A 5740-nucleotide genomic window follows, 5' to 3' on the forward strand; every position below is an offset into this window, starting at 1 on the left:
TAAGCATAAGGTTGTTGGTTCAATCCCCACAGCCACCACCATTGTGTCCTTGAGCAAGGCACTTAAATTCAGGTTGCTCCAGGGGGATTGTTCCTGTAATAATTGCACTGTAAGTCACTTTGGATAAAAGCATCTGCCAAATGCATAAATAAAACTATGTAAGCATACTGTAGTATACTAATATCATAGGTCCCTGTCCAAGGGGTTATTGGTATTGATTTAGAGAAACACATCACATAGCCTACAGTTGGATTAATGGAACTTTTTGTAGATGAGCAATCTTCCTCATCACCTAGGGTTTGTCAGATAGGCTGCACTGGAAAGCCTCAGAGTGGCAATCCTGGCTCCTGTTCTACAGCCTACCATGTCTTGAAGGATTTCTGCCCAAAACGTACTTGCAACACCTTGACCTTCTTGTATCAGCCATTTGTCTGCTACTGAAAGATGAAATAGCACCAGATGAAATCACTTGAGCTGAGATCTTGTTGCTTGAGTTCACATTCAGGTTTCAAATGTTGTATGGCGTGTCACAGATGACATTTAACTTTCATCTTACCAAGTCAGTCAAGTTGTGGGGCTCATTGTGGGCATATTCTGCATTTCCTTTTGAGAATGCAAATGGAAAACTACTGACTTTGGTAAAAGGAACAAAAGGAGTGGCTAATCAGATAGTAACTAAGTTTCTTTTGTTTAGATCAATTCCTTACTTCTCATCCAAGTACACAATGAAAGAAGAGGTGTTAAGGTCCTGTACTGAATTGAATAAGTACCCAAGGGTTCAAAATGCTGTCATGCAGTCTGCTCGTAACCCATTTCAGTTTTCAGAAGCTAATGACTGGAACGAGTTACAGTGAAGACTGAAACTAAACAGTTTTTTTTCTGTCAACATGTTTAAGCACAGATTGAAAGCTGTGTTTACTGATATCTGTGCTTGCTGCCATATTGTGTGTGTGTGTGTGTGTGTGTTGTTCTTGTTGTTTTTACTGTGATTGTTTTATATTTGCTGTAATGATGCTTTCTCTCGGCCAGTTCGTCATTGTAAATGAGAATTGGTTTTCAATTGACTAACTTGGCTAAATAAAGGTTATAATAATAAAAAATATTTTTGTTTACTGCCTATACTGTAAAATAACTTATATGCTGTCTGGACCAGAACAGAAACTGAATAAATACCATAATGATAGCGATAATGATAACTAATGATATCATTTTATACAACAACTTCAATTTAGAAAACAATTCAGTACTGTCAGACAAAAAATACACTCAGTTTGGGCATTTTGCTGAGCAGTCTTTTATTGTATTTCAGCATACCCGCTTTCATATTTTCAAGCCGCAGACATTATCATATAAAATATTAATATACTGTACTGACTGTATACGTGCCTTCGTTTTTATTTTCACATGTGTAACTGAACTGCTACGGCAGTCCCTGAGGGACAAATGGAAAGGTACTTGAAAGTATATTGTTCTTTTTTTCATTGTCATGAAAAAAACAAAAACCTCTGCTCAGTGTGGGTCTCTGTTTTTCACTACAGTGAGTGCCCAGAAGAGACTCAAATTCAGACAGCACCTGTAGAACTCTTTTCCCTCTGGACACTTTATCACCCTTCCTTAAATGCACTTTACTTGCACTTATCTGCCCCCTATTTTACTGCATTTAATCCTGTACTTTAGAGTACTGTAATCTGTCAAATGTTATTTAATCTGTAATATTTTGTATTTGATATCCTGATGTAACTGTCACTGACACTTATCTGCTCCATTACTGAATTGTATTTTGTCATACTTGTACTTGCTTGAACCTAAGTCATTGTATTATCTTGCTCTTAATTGTATTATTAATTGTATTGTGACTCTTGAAATGTATTTTGCTTTCGACTGTAAGTCGCCCTGGATAAGGGCATCTGCTAAGAAATAAATAATAATAATTGTGGGGGTATTTGATACTCCATCACCATCACAGCTATTATTAATCCATCCATTATCATTAACTGCTTAAAGGGTTGCAGTGAGCTGGAGCCTAACCCGGTAGACACAGGGCAATGCAAGACGGGACTACACCCTGGACAGGACACCAGTCCATCACAGGTCATCTCACACACACACAGGGCAGTTTAGACTGCCCAATCAACTTGAACAGCATGTTTTTGGACTGTGGGAGAAAACCCATGGGAACATGGGAACAACATGCACACAGACAGACTCCTGAGGCTGAATTTGAACCTAGAACCCTGGTGCTGTAGCACAGCAGCGCTAACCACTACATCGCCCACAGCTATCATAATGTAGCTTTTAAATACAGTTAAAAAGCTAGTTACAATTTCAATAGGGATTTTTTAAGCTGGACTCTGCTGTACCCCCTATTGAAAATGTACCATGGTGAATTTATCATTTATTAAAGAGAGCAATTTTACCATGGTTTTATTTTACTGTGGTTTTACTTTACTTGTATCACGGTTTCCACTGTTTTAACTGCTTTACTATACTAGACCATGGTTAACCACTATGATAAATTCATTGTAGTAAACTTTCAGATTTGCCAATCCAACACAGTTTCTTTGATCAATGTCAAACTTGTCACCTTTGTCTCTTAAAGATAATGATTCCAATAAAATAAATACAAAACAGAATTTACTGGTAATCGTATAAATATTGAAATTAAAGTTAATGACTGAAGTAAGGAGTTTGGCTATGAGTGTTTATTGTGGAGTGAACATCATATTATGTCAAAATTGAAAAGCATGTTAAAGCAAATAAATTGCCAGAATAAGAGGTGAAGCAGACTTCAGCTAAGTGTAAAATGAGATGAACAAATTAATGGTGCATAACCACAGATCAATGATTTCTAAGAAGTTCCATCCCCGACACCCTTCCTATTGGTTGTTGGGACTGAACGTTTTGTATAAAGATGGAGCTCGACCTGCGATCACCATCTGCTCCTGAACTGAAGATACCTTGAGACCAAAGGCTGTGTTCAACAAGAGTCTGCTGATCTTATCCAGTTGGTAAATACTGTATTGTGTGTGTGTCACTACAGTAATGTGTGTGTGTCACTGTACAGTTGTGTGTGTCATTGAACAGTTGTGTGTGTGTGTGTGTGTGTCATTGTACAGTTGTGAGTGTGTGTGTGTCACTGTACAGTAATGTGTGTATGTGTCACAGTAATGTGCAGTGTGTCTCACTATGTTACAGGTGTTGCTAAAGATGATGATGATGAAGATACTCCTCCTGGTGGTTGTGGTGGGATGCTGCAGCCAGCTCTGTGCTGCTTACTTTGAAGATGATCACATACTTAGAAGAGCAGACCAAAACAAAGACTGTACTGTGTTAATGAAAGATTACAACTTGACACATAAACCTGTTAACACATTTATTATTGCTTCATATCGCACTGTAAAAGCATTGTGTAGAAATAGGATGGGACAAGTCACAAGCGATACAGAATTTTCTGTTATTAATTGTAGGCGCAATAGATTAAATCAAAATGAATACTTTACAGAACGTGCTAACAGGCGTATTATAATTGTATGTGATAGAGGCAATCCATTTCATTTAATGGGCACTGTATAAAGACCTCTCAATTATATTGCTGCTGGTGCAAACAATCATCTCTCCATTGCAATCAATGAGGTGATTTAAATGATTGTCTAACAAAGGCTTCTTTACAATGAATGACTAACTTGAACTCGAAACAGAATATCAAGGAACATGACTGTTGTAACACAAATAAAAGTACTTATTGTGGCAGACAGCCACCTGCCAATGCTTGTTAAGTCGCATTCATATTTGAAGCAAAAATGATCTGTGGTTCCAGAAAGACATTATGGGCTGCATGTTTCCAAGTTGTGTTGAAACTGTTTTTATTTCCAGTTAAAAAGATCAGTTTAAATGTCTTTACAGAGAAATAGGTAAACAGGTATGGCTATTAAATCAAGATATTACAATTGAACAGGTCACACAGCATCACTGCTGTAGAATAGAAAACTAGAAGAAACATACTCCAGTACTCTTGGAATGACAGAGTACTGCAATTCTATTACAATGGCTGAGTTTCCATGTGTGGTTTGAATTTACTCAAGACATTTCACTTCAGCCAAATAAAAAATGCCCTCATTATCCATGTGTACAGGTCTGGAGCTGTTTAATATTCATATTAACCATGAGTACAGGTCTGGAGCTGTTTAATATTCATATTATCCATGCGTACAGGTCTGGAGCCGTTTAATATTCATATTAACCATGAGTACAGGTCTGGAGCTGTTTAATATTCATATTATCAATGCGTACAGGTCTGGAGCTGTTTAATATTCATTTTATCAATGCATACAGGTCTGGAGCTGTTTAATATGCATACTATCCATGCGTACAGGTCTGGAGCTGTTTAATATTCATTTTATCAATGCATACAGGTCTGGAGCTGTTTAATATGCATACTATCCATGCGTACAGGTCTGGAGCTGTTTAATATTCATATTAACCATGAGTACAGGTCTGGAGCTGTTTAATATTCATATTAACCATGTGTACAGGTCTGGAACTGTTTATTATGCATATTATCCATGAGTACAGGTCTGGAGCTGTTTAATATGCATATTATCCATGCGTACAGGTCTGGAGCTGTATTGTATTAAAAAGAATCCATCAGCAAATCAGATATTTCATTCCAATTTATTTAATTCACAGTTCTATTCTTATGTAAGCAATATTTTGGGGACTTTCACACTAAAAGGCACAAGAATCATGGCCTTACCGTGACAGACTTAAATATGATGCCCTCTCCCACTTTCCTTGATTTGCATAGCATTCGGGGGAAAGCAGGTGTTCCCAGGAAAATGAAAATGCAACAAAATACCAAATCCACGTTACTTAACGATACATGACTGTAAATCAAGCCAATGAGGTATAACCAATATATCCTAACCACAAGAACAGTCCTGTGAGAAAGAATCCATGTCACTGTGAATGCAGTAAACTCTAAAGTTGTAAGTCTGCTGTTGTCAGCCACACTGCTTTTAATTTCACACATAGACCTTTTGATTAACTGCATTGCTGTGTTTCCTGCATTTCTCTTGATTTGACCAATATACTGTGTGAATGTGATTTGTAAGGTCTATAAGATAGTTTGGCCATTTTTGAATAAAAGCTGGCAGACACTTTTCCATTTTTTTTACCCCCATTTTCTTCCAATCTTGATTTTCCAATTGTTTTTTTTTTTTCTTTTCTTTTCTTTTTTAAGATCTTGTCTCAGTGCTGCGACTCCTGCGCTTATGGTGGGCCATTCAATTAAAAAATGGCAAACTAAATATGTCATGTAGCAAAATGAATATACGTAGTATATATCAAAAAACATATAACATATCAAAAAACATAACATATATAAAAACATATACCATACATAAAAAAACATACACCACCGGTCAAAAGTTCTGAAACACTTACTCATTCTTTATTATAATTATTATTATTATTTTTTTTTTCACATTTTAGAATAATAGTAAAGTCATCAAAACTATGGAATAACATAAATAGAACTATGGGAATTATATTGTGACAAAAAAAATAAAATAAAAACTATGTTATATTTTAGCATCTTCAAAGTAGTCACCCTTTGCCTAGAATTTGCAGACATGTTTTCTTGACATTTTCTCAACCAACGTCTTGAGGTATCACCCTGGGATGCTTTTTAAACAGTATTGAAGGAGTTCCCATCTAAGTTGGGCACTTATTGGCTGCTTTT

The 5740-nt window shown here is 36.4% G+C and overlaps 1 long non-coding RNA gene across 4 annotated transcripts; it reads left to right on the forward strand.

The window, feature by feature from the left end:
- Positions 1 to 2916: 2916 nt before the first annotated feature.
- Positions 2917 to 4924, forward strand: LOC127442988 (uncharacterized). Of its 4 annotated transcripts, none has more exons than XR_007897564.1 (4): positions 2917 to 3008; positions 3196 to 4172; positions 4333 to 4372; positions 4613 to 4924. It is a non-coding gene; the product is annotated as an uncharacterized LOC127442988 (long non-coding RNA). The 4 variants fall into 4 exon arrangements; XR_007897565.1 differs by lacking the exon at positions 4333 to 4372 and adding an exon at positions 4413 to 4452; XR_007897567.1 differs by having other exon boundaries at positions 3196 to 4132; positions 4613 to 4922.
- The last annotated feature ends 816 nt before the right edge of the window (positions 4925 to 5740 follow it).

Source organism: Myxocyprinus asiaticus, chromosome 6 (genome assembly GCF_019703515.2).
Source record: "Myxocyprinus asiaticus isolate MX2 ecotype Aquarium Trade chromosome 6, UBuf_Myxa_2, whole genome shotgun sequence".
In the NCBI taxonomy this organism is placed as follows: Eukaryota; Metazoa; Chordata; class Actinopteri; order Cypriniformes; family Catostomidae; genus Myxocyprinus; species Myxocyprinus asiaticus.